General features: G+C 37.2%; 1 non-coding gene across 2 annotated transcripts in view; it reads right to left on the reverse strand.

Moving 5' to 3' along the window:
• Positions 1 to 18,640, reverse strand: part of LOC106881481 (uncharacterized) — a 137,628-nt gene that overhangs the window by 6,418 nt on the left and 112,570 nt on the right. For both annotated transcript variants that reach the window (XR_016244478.1, XR_016244479.1), the window contains one exon: positions 14,964 to 15,028. This is a non-coding gene — a transcript (uncharacterized LOC106881481). The remainder of the gene's footprint in view (positions 1 to 14,963; positions 15,029 to 18,640) is intronic.

An 18,640-nucleotide genomic window follows, 5' to 3' on the forward strand; every position in this document is an offset into this window, starting at 1 on the left:
GAAAGATTAGGAAATAATTTTATTCTCAAAAGCAAGATAGTGCTAATAGCATAGCATGAACAGGAAAACTATCCATATTTTTCAGAAAAATTTGTCGGCAGCCAGCCATGAGACTCGAACTCACATCCTTGTGATTACGCGTCAAGTACTTTACCATTAAGCTAAACTGTCCAACAGATGATGAAACCTATGGACATTAGGGAGTGAGAGAAATGAAACTTTTGATGTTCATAGCTTTCCTAGGTACATGATCCATATAAGTGAAATACCCAGGACCTCGAATCGAACCTAAGAACGCAGAACCCGGAACATTACCATTTACGCAACGATGCTTGTCATATAAAAAGTTAGGGCCTGAACTTGGATAGAAGTGCTAATTCTACAGCCATAACTATTTCTCTAAAATTCTTACAACACAATATAAATAGAATTAAGCTATATTAATATTAAACGTGTTACTTTATTCAATCAAGGTAAATTTCCGACGTTTGATTAGAAGACATATTTCCTAAATAAAATTAACAAAATCTCGACAAATATCATTGGTTCGTAAAGATGGAGCATATAAATTAGATCGCATTACTTGTCCATGGCAGTTGTTTGCTTTAGATCGCCCTAGTTAGCCGTTCGCTATGAGGTATATTTAAGGTATCTAACCCTTACCATTTCTTTCAATGAAACTTTTCACCTTAGTAATTGCACACTAGGTCATCAATATCCTTTGCAAAGACGAATGCAATATTGTTAGAGTGGTTTTATTCTCAAATTGGCTCTTTAAGTGATTGAATGCAAATGTCCCTAGCTAGCTAAGATCTGATACACCTTCTGCGACACAACAGAATTAATTGAATATGTATTTAATTGTAAATCTTGAAAATTAGGTCAAATACTTGCTATTGTTATCGTATTTGTTCTTATAATAGCTAAGTCTTATACATTCCACTCCCTGCCTAATTATAATCCGTTCACCTTCATAGAAACTAAACAGAATTAACAAAAGAGAGAATATCCATAATTAATAGCAATCATTCCAGCAATTTCGACAAACAATTCCATTGAAAATATTTTCTCTTAAACATGTCTGCATTCGTTTACAATTTATTGAGTTCGCTCAAGAACTTCTGTTCCTGTTAGTATCATAGTCAAATATATTCAAGAATATACGTGTGAGAGGGAGAGAAAGGGGTGGGAGAATGTGTGTATGTGTATACGTATGTGTGCGTGAATTTCTCTCAAATTTACTCGTAATCTACTTGAATTAATATTTCAAATGAAATTTACATGTTTTTGGCTATATATACGTATATATATATATGTATATATATATATATATATATATATATATATATATATATATATATATATATATATATATATATATATATATATATATATATATATATCCACATAGGTATCTTATTGAACTGCTTAAGTAACAGGAACGTAACCAAATCAACAACGGTTGTCAAGGGCTGGTATTGGCAAACACAAACACGTTATATATAGTGAGAATTTACAAAAAAAAAAAAAAAAGACGAAGACGGGTGTGTAAACAACAAACAGATGTCTTAGTTTAACGATCGGGAAGTGAAAATGTCTTCTACGTTTTGAGCCTACGCTCTTCGAGGGAAAGGAACGAAGAAATAAACGGAGAGAAAATAGAAAAGGTTTAGAAAAGTGGCTAGCGATCTATTATGGGATTCCACACATTTCCCATTTACCAAATTCATTCGCAGAACATTCGTCAGCCCGGGGGTGGTGACTATGGTAGAAGACACTTGCCCAAGGCTTCACACACGTGGATGCAAAAGGAGCTTCTTAACTACACAGGCGGCTGCGGTGAGATTTGAACTCAGTAAAATTATAATGATAATGCTATCGATTATTATTATTACTATTTGTAGTAGTAGTAGTAGTAGTAGTAGTAGTAGTAGTAGTAGTAGTAGTAGTAGTAGTAGTAGTAGTAGTAGTGGTGGTGGTGGTGGTGGACAGTATTTACCTTATGCGACTCGGGCAAACTTGTCAAATGTTCATAATCCATACCATTATTGCAGCTATCGCTGATGGTCTTGTTCCTGTCGTTGTTGCTATATGCTATTATCGTTATTATTTTCAACCCTTACGCCATTCATTCCCCTTTCACTAGACTTGCTTGCGATATAGTCGGATAAAAACGAACGAAATTGAGTATTTTGCTGTTTGAGGGGAGATATCGTGTTTATTTTCTTTCAAGTTGACCTAAATTAAAATGCCAAACATAATAAACTCTTGAGGGCAGAACGACATTGTAGGGTGTGCCTACCCTTTGTGACATTCTCGGTTTTTTTTCTTGTGATCTTCCCTCCAAAACTGGGTTAATTTTACGCCCAAACAATAAGAGCTTCTCTCTGTGCTCATCTTTCGTACTTCCTTTAAATATATTTTCGCTTATTTACATTTATTTTTCACGAAGATATGGATTTGCATGCCATTGTTTGTTATTGTTCAGATTAGTTGATATAAGATTTTCAGCAATATAGGAAATTCATATTAAAACGAACAGGTGAGGGACAGATCATATCCGGTGTTATCAGTAAAGCGAATTCTACTCGATTAACAATACTGGAAGCCATGGATATATATATATATATATATATATATATATATATATATATATATATATATATATATATATATATATATATATATATATATATATACATGCATGTATGTATATATGAACGAAAGAAATATATTTACATATAGGCGTGGATGTGTGGTAAGAAGCTAGCTTCCAAACCAAATGGTTCCGTATTCAATCCCACTGCGTGGCACCTTACACAAGTTTCTTCTACTATAACCTCGGGCCGACCAAAGCCTTGTGAGTGGATTTGGTAGACAGAAGCTGAAAGAAGCCTGTCGTATATATATATATATATATATATATATATATATATATATATATATATATATATATATATATATTATGTCTATCTGTCTTTGTCCCCCACCATCACCTGACAACCGATGCTGGTGTGTTTATGTCCCCTTAACCTGACGGTTCGTGTACATTCATCTATATAAATAAAAGACCTCCTTTGGTCATGAATGACCATGGGATTGCACCTAGAAAGCTCCCCTCAGAGGCACAAATCCGGGCAAGGTTGTTTACGAAAGACCAGCAGTCGCCCATGCATACCAGCCTCCCCTCTCCACGCCACCAATGTTATCCAAGGGAAAGTCAAAGGGGTCAACACAGCTTGGCACCAGTGACATCGCAACACATTTCTAGAGCTGAGTGAACTAGAGCAACGTGAAATAAAGTGTCTTTCTTAAGAACACTACACCGAGCCCAGTCTGGGAATCGAACTCACTACCTCATGATTGTGAGCCCAACGCTTTAACCACTAAGCTATGCGCCTTCTCATACACACACACATACACACACACGCAAACAGACACGTACGCGCAGATCGAAAGATTAACGTGACATGAACTATGTTGGAGTTATGACGTCAGTGGTATTTTTATGAGGTAAAACGGAATATAGAAATAAAGAAAGAAAAAAAACCATTGCGTTTAAATTGAAATAACTGTTTAAATATATTTACATTAAATTTAATATAAATTCGAATTATAAAAATCTTTATTCAATGAATTTTTAAGGATAACGTTACCAAGAGAAACATTATATGAATTCAATCTCAAATTACATCTGTTGCTACATACACTTAATACCTGCCTTAGTTCTCGGGCTAGTATGAATCTATGTGTGTGTGAAAGATCATGGCCTAGTTGTTCTAGTGAAGCACTCACAATCTAGAAAACATGGGTTCGATTTCTGGGCCTGGTGGTGTATTGTGCTCTTGAGCAAAACACTTCATTTCAATTTGTTCCTCTGCATTCAGTTGTGAAAAGGCAACCCTGCGACGGACTAGCCTCCCGATCAAAGGTGACATTGCCCTGGTCGCTTCACCATCGGAGGAGGGGCGTCAATCGAAAGCTAAAACGATACAAAGTGCATTGTAACCAGCGATGTATAACATCCAATAGTCTGGTCGATTACGCAATCTTGTGAGATACATATATATTCAAATGTGAATTAGAAGCAGCGCTAGAGATGTAAGCATTATCGGCCACACATACTCAATGTATGTTCTTCTCTTGTTCATCAGTAGGCTGCATGTAGCGTTCACCCCTGATGACTCTCTGAAAGCGCCGGGGATTAAAACACCTGAAGGTCATAGACAGGTGAGACAACTCACCCCAAACGCCTTTAGCTCTCGTTCATGTCTGATTCGACTCATTTATGTGATGTTGATAAGCCACAAAAATGCACACTTAAGCACGACGGGCTTCTACACAGTTTCCATCAACCAAATTCACTCGCAAACAATTAAGGGCGCCGTGAGTGTCGAAAAAGTTATTTGCCCAGGATAACCTAAAAGTGGAACTGAAACTGCAGCCACGTGGTTGCCAGTAGAGCTGACGCTGTCACCACACCATGATAGTCCTTCTTCGGTGAGAGGCCAACTGCTATTTAGTTAATTACAGTGTCAGGACATACCAACAAGACTGCTCAGCTATGTACCATGCATAACTACTCTTCTAATTGACCCCCAGTAGTACGAGCTAATGTCTGCGAATTCGGAATTCGGTTCTACCTTCATATTAAGAGAACTGTCTGAATAAATTTTCATGCATGACAGATGCATTTAAGAACCAACTAACTCAACTTCAGGTATGACGTATATTATAAGATTAGAAAGGAAGGTTAGTGAAGAGTTTCGAATGCTGTACTGAATAATTCATTTATAAATAGTTCGTTTAATAGAATCTTCCGTTTTAGAATATTGGATTCTGTTTTTTTTGCTTTTTTTTTGTTTTTGTTTTTTTTTTTCTTGCTATTTTATGGACGATACCTTATTGACTTTAGGAGAGATGGTGTGGTTTTGCAAATATGCATGCTTTATCTAATAACTAAAGAATTAATTGACACAACAATGCCGACAATGGAACGTAAATCTGTGTAGTCAACTTGACTTTTCAAGAAAACCACCTCTTATTCTGTGACCGTCACCTGGAGATTTTAAGAAGTTTTATGTTTAACTTTACAGTTCTTACCCACATCATAATAATTTCAGATGATATCTGAATCGTTTTCCGATTTTATTTCTCCAAAGAGAAATTATGTATAATCTAATTAGCAATAATGTATTCTTACTTAATTACTGACATTCTACTTACTTAGAATAAGATGTAGAGTCTCAAATTAAATCATAACGCGTTTTCAAATTAAACTTAAATCTGTTTCACTAAACTACATGTCACTTAGGCTCTAGTGAAAACTGATGCTTGAAAATGGGATTCCATGGAGAAATACGTTGATTTCAAGTAACCCTTTTTCCAATTCAGAGGATTCGAACTCAAACTTTCCTCTCATCGAAACACTTATCAAAATCGTTTTCTTTAAACTAGTTCAGTTCCTTAATCTCCTGATTTTGAATCTAAACAGGATGAGGTTGGATAAATATAAAATTAATCAGAAGATTTATTTTACATTTATCTTACCGCCACGAACGGTAAGAGGTTATTAACAAGGACCAACGATATGCTAGGATCAATCAGTTTATTAGTTTAAGCCAACAATACTTCAATGCTTAGGACCAGGACTTAGTTAAAAGTAATTAATAATATGGTGGAACGATGAAGATATGATTGAGACAGTACCCCTATGTTCCGGATTCAAACCTAACTGCAAAGAACCAACGATATAAGAAAGATGAAAGTGAGGACAATGAGGAGAAGAAAGAAGTGTGAAAGGAGAAGGATTATGAGGAAGATAAGAAGAAGGGGGACGATTCAAGAGTTGATCCGGTTGAAAACCCACTCCCTTCGATGTCTTTAGCCAAATCCACTCTGATGTAAGATTTCGGCTGGCGTTTCCGTTGTGACGAGGAAAGCTTCCTCCTAGCAATCACGGAGGCATAGGAAAAGGTCATTGGCGCCACCTACATCTCCTCTAATGAATGCTTTTAAACAATTACAATGAACATAGGTGATGATGATGATGATGATGATGATGATGATGATGATGATGAAGACAGTGTCAACAACGACGATAAAGAACGACAATGACGAGGTCAGACTGCAGCAATTAATTCAACAGTAATCAGTAATCAGTAATCAGTATTTTCTACAGAGTGACGGCCAACCTAATTCCTAGTCATACGGTCACCTCAGACAGTGGTGAGGTGGAATAGAAAAAGAGAGTGAGGGAGGGAGAGAGAGAGAGAGAGAGAGAGAGACAGAGAGAGAGAGAGACAGAGAGAGAGAGACAGAGAGAGAGAGACAGAGAGAGAGACAGAGAGAGAGAGAGAGAGAGAGAGTCAAGGAAAGGGAGAGTGAGAGTGAAAAGAGAGTATGAGAGTCTAAGACGAGTAAGAGGTGAAACGGAAGAAAATCAGAGAAACCGATACAGATGTGTTTATATCTATCTGGAGAAGCAAAAGACGGAAAGGGGGGAGGCATACGGACAGACAGTCAGACAGACAGACAAATAGATAGACAGATGGATGGATGGATGGATGGATGGATGGACGGATGGATGCATGGATGGATGGATGGATGGATGGATAGATAAATAAGTAGGTAGGTAGGTAGGTAGGCAGGTAGGTAGGAAGTGCTGCTCGGTGAATTCGTCGCGTATAATTACGTCGCAGTATAGAACATGACATTTTTATCGGCTGGCAATTTCGTCGCAAGCTAATTAAACCTGAGCCAATACAACATCATGATTTTGTTGTTTTTATTTATCCACAGAATAAATGCATCGCTAGACTTTATCTAATGATCTTATTCGCAGAATAAATAAATAAATAAATCGCATTTCATTAACAATGAAAAACGACAAAAGATATTAAATTAAAAAAGAAAAAAGAACTTATTAAAATATTTACTCAAGAAAAATAAAATAAATAAATTTTTTTTAGATAACTAGATTTTCAAAAAGATAAAAAATCTATCTTTAAAACATTGCAAATAAAAAACAAGAAAATAATTCTATAATGACGAATTATTCGGAATTGTTCTTAGATAATCCATTATTGTACAATTTTCATATTCAATGACAATGTGCTTAATTCTTACTGCATCTGTTTGTATTCCTTTTTGCGTTTCCCAATTTCTTCACTCTCTCTAAATGATTTGAATTTATTTTTTATTTACTTTTTATTTGTTTCCTTTTTGGTTCTTAACCTTTCTTTGTATTTTTTTTTTCGAAGATTTCTGTACATTTTTCGAATCGTAGGATGAAATTTATTTTTAAATTTGTTTTCTTTATTGTTAGAAAATGTGATGTGAATAAAATCTTTAAGTAGCGTTTAGCACTGTAATTGCTCCGGGGTTAAAAAGTTTGGCCATGAATTGACCAACAATGTCTATAGTCTTAACGATTAATTTATCAATCAATGTTGTATCGGTTTTTTTTTTTCGAAATATTTACCAGTGATGAATATACGGTGTACCTTCACCGATGCGTCCATTTTACATCATTAACACTAATATTGAAGAAACTTCGCGTGTTGTTATACACCGCTGGTCACAGTGCACTTCCAAATTTTTCTTTTCCATTTTGGCCCAAACCATTTAACTAAATAGTCTTCCCATCGTTGTGGAGGCCTTCTATGTAGCATTTTTCCAAGTGGCATTTCCAGATGACTACCAACATCTTCAACACACGCTCACGCGCAAACACACGCGCACGCATGCACGCACACATACATACACACATTCTATTGCTATTTTATTGAATATTGCAGTCTGTAAAGTGATTTCGCATCATACATACATACATACATACATACATACGTACGTACGTACGTACATACATACATGCCCAAAGAAGCCGCATGACTCTACCGCAACATATCATCAGATGAAAGGATGAGCCTATATGAGCAGAAGACTATGCATGGATGTGTTAGTAGAAAGTTCGGAGATGATAGTAACATTGATTGTTAAAGCAGTCTATCAAGGACCAATAACCCGATTGCTACCTCCCACTTTGAAGGGTATGCGTTTGCAATCAACAAACAGTAAATATCAACCAAGTCCTCATTAAAGGCCTGTGATATGCAGGACACTGACTGGGAAAACAATGCCTGTCATCGCCACGGATGGAGGAAGCAGGTTAAGGACGGGATCGACACCTTTCAGAGAGCACGTATCCAGCATGAAGAACTTAAGCGAGCTGCGCGAAAGCGCACGGCTAGTATAGTGAATGGGGAAAGCTTGGTCTGCAATGTTTGCAGTCTTGTATGCTTATCAAGAGCAGGGCTCATTAGCCACCAACGGAGCCACAAATGCAAAATATAAGTTAATCTTAGAGCGCATAATGTTCCTGAAGGACAGCAATGGTCTTCCTCGGTCACGAGTGGACGGCCATCATCATGTGTGTTTGTATTATATATGTAATAATTAAATTATATCCTGTGCACATCATTACGTTTTGCTATGCGATTGATTCCCTTGTGCGTGGAGAATTGTTTTGTCCGAAAACAGTACGTGGTGCCAAAAAGGTTTCAGGACCGCTACTAAACACAAACAGAGAGGATTGCCGTGAACAGTTGGTGTGTTTGTAGCTTGGTCGATAGGTTCAGTGGGTGCTTACGTAAGTAAGTAGGTAGGTGGGTGGATAGATAGATAGATAGATAGATAGATAGATAGATAGATAGATAGATAGATAAACTGATTTGGGGAGGTAAAGAGAAAATATGCAACAGCTGCAATACATCCACCCCCATACGCACTGAATGCATACATACACACAAACACACATATCTGTGTCTGTATGTTTATACATGTATGCATGCACGCATGTATGTATAAATTCAAGCGTTAATATAAGGTGTGTTAAATTATGAAGTTGTTAGCAACAAACAGTTATGGCCAAAAGTATTCAAAAGTAAACGTGAATTTGTCCAACGTATGGGATGTGTAGATCCTTAAGTGACGCCTGCTGAGGTTTATTCAATCAGACTTTTTGAATATGCTAAGATCCCCAATCAGTATAAAATGTATAAAGCACAGACACTCGCGCGCGCGCACATACGCACACACACACATACATGCATATATATATATATATATATATATATATATGTAAAATGCTGGATGTTGAAGGTGATAAGTATAAATAATAGCGTGTGATTTCCGCGCAAAACGAATCAGTTGCAGCGCAGACTTGAATACAACGGGTTGGGGGGGGGGGGGGTCTTCATCATGGTAACACGTGCTGGGGAAGCTGAGGCTATTTGCCACGTGAGTCCAAATACTTAAATGTACGAAGGGAGATTGTCTTAGCCCGTTTGTCTTCCGGTGGTTGATTTCTGGAGTTATTATCAGTGTGTTTTGGTGATTTAAATAAGAGTTTTCACTGTTATTTCCAGCATGTAGACATACTTAGTATGTTTTTTGATCAATTTTAATCCTTCAGCTATTTAATGGGGCCTTGCAATCACCTACATTATTGATTCTGTTATTACCATTTTTAAATTGTTACACTAGATAATAGCAGAGTCAATGGTATGCTCGCAAATTATTTTTCGTGAATTATTTTTTCTTGTGAATTATTTGCTCCGTATTGAAATTATATATAAATGTACGTATGTATATATATATATATATATATATATATATATATATATATATATATATATATATATATATATATACTGATATATATACATTGAGAGAGAAAAAGAGTGAGTGAGAGAGAAAGAGAGAGTGTGATATCTGAATATATACTTGTAATATGTATATATCTATATGCGGAGTCAGTGTGTATGTATAAACATAAGAATCTGTTTATATCAATATATGTGTGTGAGTATATGTGCGTGTGTCATTGTCTAAATATTCATATTTATACGTATACGTACGTGGGTATGTAAGTGTGTATGTAGTTATGTGTGTAAGTGTATGCATGTATGTATGTATGTATGTATGTCTGCGTGGGGGTGTCTAGAGAATCTAACAAAGCAGTGATAGTAAGCTCAAGAATGACAGCTGTTGCGGTTGTGACAATGGCTGCTTCTCATTGAACAATGTCATCAGAAAACAACATGGAGGAACAGTGTAGAGGTTATTGACGTTATTTCGTTCATCCACTCGTTTTTGCCCGTTCGATTTGCGCCAAGGTCAGCTTAACCTTTCACACTGGTGAGAGTCGGTGAAAAAAACATGCGGCGATAAAATAGCAAAGCCGAGTTCATCTTTAAAGGCTGCCACCGTCTCGTCCACCTGTCCTTTCTGATTATTTCTCTTTCACTCGTTTGCTGGATTTCATGCTTTTGCATCAACGTCATCATCGAACAAGTACCGCTATCATCATCATCATCATCATCATCATCATCATCATCATCATCATCATCATCACCATCATCATCATCATCATCATCGTCGTCATCATCATCATCATCATCATCTTCATCATCATCATCACCTTCACTTTCACCATCAGCATCGTCATAAAAAAGAACAACAGTGGCGTATACCAAAATGAAAAGCCCTAAGATATTCTGGTCCCTCTATCTTCTTTTGGATCGATTGTTTTGGTGGTCAATGACCTTAGAAATATCAGATAATGTTTCCACAACTCAGGACAGATTGTATGGTTAGTTGTTTCGTTTCCTTCGCTGTTGCTGTTATAGACGGCTCCGACCAACAAGTAGTTTGTATTCGGAGTTTCAATGAGAACACACGTTTACATGTGATCCCCGGTCACATGCATACACACTTTGAGGTAAAGTGACCCGTAGCAGTTCTTCTTGGCGTCGATGGTCGACCGTGGCAGGGGATTTTTTCTAACCAAATCACCACCGATTATCGGTCTACGATCAAAGACAGCCTACCCATAACCTTCTAATCTGTTTCTCAAACCTAGTGTATTCCAGATTATATAATGTAAAAGCCAATTGTCCAAAACAAAAAAATGTGAGGAATATGACAATTGCTTCTAGAACTTTCGAGTGACCACGTCGAGGCCCGTTATTGACTACAGATGAAAACGAACTCACGACACAAGAATCAATATCCCCAACACCTTAATCACTGGGTCATTTTGCATCTCCAAGTAAAATCTAGACTAATGGCAAACAGCATAACACACTCTACTACAAAATAAACAGCGAAATAACTAGGTTAATTAGTCGTGGCAAATTAGATTTCAAAGGCCGACGTGTTCTGTGAACAATTGTATTGTAATTAGTATAATATATATGTAACTGTTTCAGTAATTAGTTGGTGTTTGTGTAGCTCCTGTTGACTTTTGTTCAAGGAGCCATATAGACGGCCAAAGGCCTGGATGTGACCCACAGAGCAAACATTTCGGATAATCCGCGCATTTATCCTTTTCAGAATTCAGGTATCCAACACACCTTGACCGATGGTCCAGGTGTGTTGCAAGTATCTCGCCTTCTTTTCAAACATGCTGTGTATGTATGTAAGTATGTATGTATGTATGTATGTATGTTTGTATGTATGTATGTATGTATGTATGTATGTATGTATGTGCGTGCGTGCGCGCGCGCGCGCGCGTGTGTGTGTGTTTGTGTGTGTGTGTGTGTGTGTGTGTGCGTTTGGTAGTCGGCTCGTGCATGTTTAGTCAACTGCCCAAAACAGATGCAGGGGAGGCGACTCTCTACTTTGCATGAATCGCAGGACAAACACTAACATAAAATGTTGATTTTTGCGAATAAATATTCTGATGTTAGATATGTGTGTTTTATAGTATAATTGGTTTCAACAGCAGTCAATATCTTTTTACTGGATAAGTGATATTTATTTTATAGAATAGAAGTGGTTTTTAAGTATCCTGGTTGTTTTTGTAAAGTTATCCAAAATCTACTCTATCCATCTGCATCACTTCTCCACAATTGAAATCAATCAAGTTCTTGACAAAAGGCATGAAGTCATCTGCCTCCCATGGAAAACAATGTCAGAGTCTTCACCTATCCAAGAAAATATCGCGCTGCAGATAAATAAATAATGTTATCCGTAACGTACCATAGTTATTTCCCCTGAGAGTTATCCCCCTTGCTTACAAAAATTTTAACGAAACCATTTACGTTTGCAAATACAGCATACCTCAACATACGTCGTTTCTGGTCACGTTTTTTCGACTTCACTTATTTTCTTGGTGGGGGAGGCGTGCGTACTTTACAATACTTCAACCTTAGCGAATGTATTTAATCTTGAAAGCATATTTTCTTTTTTAAAAGCATCAATACTAAAGTGGGAAATTAATTAAAATACGAGAAAATATGTACAAATCATTCATCAAAGAAGATAAAAGCCGATAAATGCTTTCAAATGTACATACTTAAGTGTCTGTGTAGTAAGAAGCTTGCTTTCAACCACGTGGTTCTGGGTTCAGTCCCACTGCGTGTCTTCTACTCTAGCATTGGGCCGACCAAAGCCTTCAGACTACATCTGTTATATTACCAGCATATTTCCTCCTAACATCGTATAGTTACGCTATGATTCTCTCTCAATGTCTCTCTCCTGCTCTTTCTTTCTCTTTGCCCCCTCTCTCTCTCTCTCTCTCTCTCTCTCTCTCTCTCTCTTTCACTCTTTTTCTCTTTCAATCTTTCCAAATCATCTCTTTCTCTTAATGGTTAAACACACAAACTGGTGTGCAAGTGTGTGTGTCTGCGCGCGCGCGTTTAGACCAATATACTCTTGTCAAGAAAATGTATGGTCGCCATTTTATCAAAGTTTTAAAACGGAAATGGACTAAATGCAGAGTTATCTCCCATGCATTACTATTTACCTTCCTAATAGTGCTAAATATCGTAGTTATCGCCCCTGGACTAATTTATATTTGTTAAGTATTAAATTTACAATTATTTAATGACATAATCGTTTCATGTACAAAACCAATTTTCCTAAAAGATTTAGTTTTTACCATGCTGGTGTTTGCGCCGGTACACTTGCCTATTTATGCACACATACACACACACACACATACATATATACACGCATACACACAACATATATGCGCCGGTGTGTATATGTGTATACGTATATATATATATATATATATATATATATATATATATATATATATATATATATATGAAGGTATGCATATGCGCATAAGACGCACACGTTTATATGCTTCCTTCTTTCACTTTTGATTTATCTCTACGTAATTAAATATTTACATACGAACACACACGCACACGCGCGCGCGCACGCATACATGCACATACACATATACACACAAAAACACGACGGGGTTAGTACAGTTACCGTCTCCCAAGTTTCATTCACAAGACGCTGATCGACCCAGAGCATAGTTGAAGGCAGCTGTCCGAAGTGACATGCAATAAGACCCAGTCGAAAGCCACGTGTTGAGAGGAAGAAAGGAGAGAGGGCGGGGAAGAGAGAGGGCGGGGAAGAGAGAGGGCGGGAAAGAGAGAGGGCGGGGAAGATAGAATCTCGTTGGAAGTTTAACATTGCTTTTAAAATATCACTTGTACATACGAAAATGCATTCTAAAAATAAAGGTATTCTCTGTGTAGGGGCGATTCCGGTCCATGGAATTATTAGTTTTCAAAGACAAATCGGAATTGCTGATGGCTATTCACTGCAGCAGTGACTGCTAAGAATCATGACTTTCGCCGAGAGGTTAATGTCGTATTTAAGGTTTTATCAACCCGAGTAGAGAATACTATTGTCAATGCAAAAATATTCTGTACTTGATGCATCTACAGTCTCACATACATAAGAATTATAGGATAACTTAATCAATAAGCCCATGCATTTAATTTCCATTCTATGAAATTATAAATTATGAATAGCGCAGCCATTCGTAGAAATTGTGAATGATAAATAATTGATTGGTAGTAGTACAAGATGTTATATACAATCATTAAAACCTTGCTACATCAAAAGTACATCAGACATTTTGTCACTTTTATACTGAGTCAATGACGTTGCCATTATAATTGTAAAATAAAATAACAGAAACTGGAGCTTGAAAATATCTAAAATGTTAGTATTGAAACTATGTGAAATAGAAAAGGTTACTTAGATGTATAAATTGTTGTTGTTGTCTGTAATTGGCTATGGGTGTGAGCAGCAAAGAACCTTTAAGTGAGGGCCTGCGAGGGCCATGAGCATTGCCCCTTTCTCCAGACTCGGCAATTAAAAAGCGAAAACTATTTTCATGCTGTCACAAGAACTCAGAAGTCCTGTGCTTTACACCGGATACCGAGATGTTAAATTGATCACTGATGAACTTAGACTTTGTTTCCGTCGAGCAAGTAACATTTTGTGAACAGTTCAGGGACTGGTGTCAATTCCTCTCAAACGAGATGAAACCAAATTACTTCACAGGGGCAAACAAGCCAAACACATACATTGAGTATGTTTGTTCGACAATGTTTACAACATTGGATAGATAGATAGATAGATAGATAGATAGATAGATAGATAGATAGATAGATAGATATAGATAGATAGATAGATAGATAGATAGCACATAACAACGGAATTAGGTATGTTACTAAAAACACAGTTGTGGCACTCCGTAAGTTACGACGACGAGGGTTCCAGTTGATTCCTTCCGATAATCGCTAAACTACCAGTTATGTACTAGGGTCCATTCTCTCTCTCTCTCTCTCTCTCTCTCTCTCTCTCTCTCTCTTCTCTTTCTCTCCCCCTCCCCCCCCCCCACACACACAGAAAGAAAAACACGAAATCGATATTTAAGCAGACAAAACTACACATGTATGGAAAATGAAACTGTAGACCGATCAGTTTTGTTCGTGACAACTTAATCCCGCAAACCCAACTCGTTGAATCCCTATACTTTGCCTCATATCGTTCGACCACACAAAATAAAGACGTCTTTAAAGAAACGTGTAACAATTCAAACATCACAAATGGACAGACTTATGAATTCTTTTTCAACTTACAGGCTTCTTACGTAGCTACTGGGTTCCTTTATCTGCGCATGAACTGCTAATGCACTCCAAGTAACCTGAAAAGAGAAACAAGTTTCATTAAAGACTCTAGAATATTTTAAGAGAATTATTTTAAGCATGGACTCTACGGAAGCATTTCTTGTCGCTATAATGTTAACACCTGCATAATTTCCCGGTTACAAGTTTTGCTAAAGATTGTTTGATATAACTGAAAAAATACAAGCACGCCTTACAACAGTGGCATTACAGCTTGGCTCGCACCTTCGTTCATAAAACAGTAATGTAAGTTTATTGAAATAAATTCCTGTGTTTATACGTTTGTTGTTGATTATGCATCGTTTTTCTTAATTCGCCCTCTCCACCACCACCACCACCACCACCTAGTTTTATGATACGAACTTTCTGTTTTAAAGTGGCCTAAATTACAAGTTCTCATCGAAATTCTTGTCCGTTTATGTTCCAAACTCCAGCTTAATGATGGTTTCACGTTTTGGCTAAGGGGCCAGCAATTTTGAGGAGCACTATTACAGGTATCTGAAAGGGTGAAAAGCAAAATCAACCTGTAAATAATGTAAATAAACATACATTTGTGTATGTGCGAGCATTTGCTCATAAAAATGTATTTACTTCATATAGAATTTATTGTTCAGAGAAGTATTTTTCACACAGTGCAACAAAAGTATAAAATTAGTGGCAAATTTTTGAAAATATTATTTAAGGAATCAGAAAATCTATCCTAATATTTAAGATGGAATTCGTGATTTCGTTATACAAGAGTTTGATGAAAAACCAAAATAAGAAATAGTTTTCAACGCGCTTTTGAATTTTTTAATATCTAAACACTACTTTTTCAAAACCTTTTTACTTCGCGTCAGTCAACAATTCATGATTTTTCCATATATGGTACACCAAAAAATATTTTCTGTGATTTCCGGAAAGCCGCAAAATAAAAATAAAAATATAAAGATTTAAAACGAACTCTAACAGACACTTTCGTTTTTTCAGCAACTTCTCAGAAATAAATGTATGAACGTTAAATGAAAACGCGCGAAAACAACAAGAAACAGGAGTATCTAGGTTGGTAACACAATATCCAACAAACACTTCACACCTGGATAGATTTTCACTAAAGGTTTGGTTACAACCAGCTGGGTCCTCATTTGTCTGCACCGACACGTGATACATTTATTCGTTCATATATATATGTTTGCGTGTGGGGGGGTGTAGGGCATGAACGTATGTATGCATATGTACACACATATATATTGTATATACATATATATATAAGGATATATTATATATATACATATAAACGGATATGTGTTGGGGTAACTAAAACGGCATGAACACCACAAGGTACACTTTCGTTCGATTAAACCAGGCATTTGCCCAGAGAGAATGCTCGACAGTTTATTACAAATTGGTCGGTGCTATGAGAAACTTCTGAATAAAATGCTTAAAGAAACAAGCCATGAATATATGCATACGAGGCGGGTTGTTTGTGTGTGTTCTGTCCGATATGTATTTGTGTGCGTGTGTCTGTGTGTCTCTGTGTGTGTGGGTGTGCGTGTGTGCGTGCGTGTGTGTGTGGGGGGGGGGTGCATGTATGAGGTCGACTTTGTCTTTCATCCTTTCAGGATCGATTAAATAAGTACCAGTTGAACATTGGGGTTGATGTAATCGACTCATCCCCACCTTCTCCAAGCTGCTCTTGTGGCAAAAAATTTGAAATTATTATCATTATTATTATTATTATTATTATTAATATTATTATTATTATTATTATTATCATCTTTAAGGTGGTGACCTGGCAGAATCGTTAGCACGCCGAGCGATATGCTCAGCGGCATTTCGTTTGTCTTCATGTTCTGAGTTCAAATTCCACCGAGGTCGACTTTGCCATTCATCCTTTCGCAGTCGATAAATTAAGTACCAGTTACGCACGGGGTGTCGATGTAATATTATCATCATCATTATTGTATCCGTACTTAAATGCGTTTTGCGATTCTTCCAATTATGACTGACCGGAGTAACGAATCTTGCGTTCTCAGAGAAAGATGGAACAGTTTGATTATGCTACGATTCAATTTGGTTCACTTTCTTGATAGTGATCTGGCTACGAACCCTCAAAGACAACATATTTTTGAAGCCAAGTCTTCGCTATCCGTCGATGGACGTTAAAAATGACTGAGCGAAACATGGGCGATGGTTGTTCTATCTACGGTTGAAGGGAGTAAAACTGGTTGAAAGGAGTTTCTTTCCAGAGTCTCTTCGTGACATTCCTTAAACGTCACGTGTGAAGCTACGAAACAGTGGAAGTGAATCTGTTTGTTAATGTAAAAAGACGTTCAAACTTTGTTGAATCTTGATGCTTAAACCGACATTTCAAACTCTTCACTTAATTACTTTCTGAACACTAGAGAGCGCGAACGAGTAAGTGAATGAGTGAATGAGTGAGTGAGTGAGTGGTGTATGTGTGTGTGTGTATGGGGGGGGGGGGGGGGTTCTAGGCGTTTCCTAACAATGTCGCGACTCAACAAGTTATTCTTCTTTGTATTAAATATTCATATCATTGAAATTTCAAGATGCTAACCAATGACACTTAGAAAAATATTTTCGATGGATATGTTTCAAATCATTTATTTTTAGCATTGACAAGTTAGTTTTTTCTTTATCATACAACAACATTTCTTGTTTCCTATAAAGACGATAAAACATTGATTTCTAAGTTTGGCTCGAGGCTGCAATTTATTTTTCGAGATGGTGGTGCATTATCGATTAAGTCATTCGCAGTCAATATGGTTGAGAAGCTCGCTTTGCAACCTCATGGTTTCTAGTTCCCTCTCACTTCGAAGCATCTTAGGGTAGGTGTCCTCTACCATAATTCCAGGCCAACCAATGCGTTGGCAGAGACTTTGGTAGGCAGAAAATTTGTGAAAGCCCGTCGTATATATGTCTTTAAGTGTGTGTTGGGGTGGGGGGTTGTGTGTGTATGTTTGTGTGGGTATGTGTGGGTTTGTGTGTGTGTGTATGTGTGTTTATGCGCGTGTGTGTGCGCGTGTGTGTGCGTGTGTGTGCGTGTGTGTGTCTGTAAGTTTGTGAGTCTGTGTGTGTGCGTGTTTGTGTGCGTGCATGTGTGTGTGTGCATGTGTGTGTGTGTGCGTGCGTGTGTGTGTATGTGTGTGTGTTTGTTCTCCACCGGTGTTGTTTTGTTTACGTCCTCCTGAGCTGGTGAATGTGACCAATAGAATAAGTACAAGACTTTGCAAAATAGGTACTGGAATCAATTTGTTAGACTAAACCCTTGAAGGTGCTGCCCCAGCATGGCCACCGTCAAATACCGAAAGAAGTAAAAGATAAAACATACAATCCATTCTTGTTCCATAAATTTAACATTTCTTTTTAAAAGAAAATTCGTCTATTTACTGAACGGGTCACTTTTCACCTGGAGACGGAGTCATAACGTAACTGAAATGATTCTCTCTTTCTCTCACCACCACCTTTTCTCTCTCTTTCTCTTCTCCTACAACTGTGCAAACACTAAGGAATTGCAGGCAGCTATCTCAAGTTTGTTTACTCTTCCTAATACTGACGAAAGAGAGTGTTTTACTTTATCTACATCGCTGCTAGTTTGCAGGAGAAATCACATACATACATGCATGCATACA

This window comes from Octopus bimaculoides, chromosome 15, assembly GCF_046866305.1.
Source record: "Octopus bimaculoides isolate indiv1 chromosome 15, ASM4686630v1, whole genome shotgun sequence".
NCBI lineage: Eukaryota > Metazoa > Mollusca > Cephalopoda > Octopoda > Octopodidae > Octopus > Octopus bimaculoides.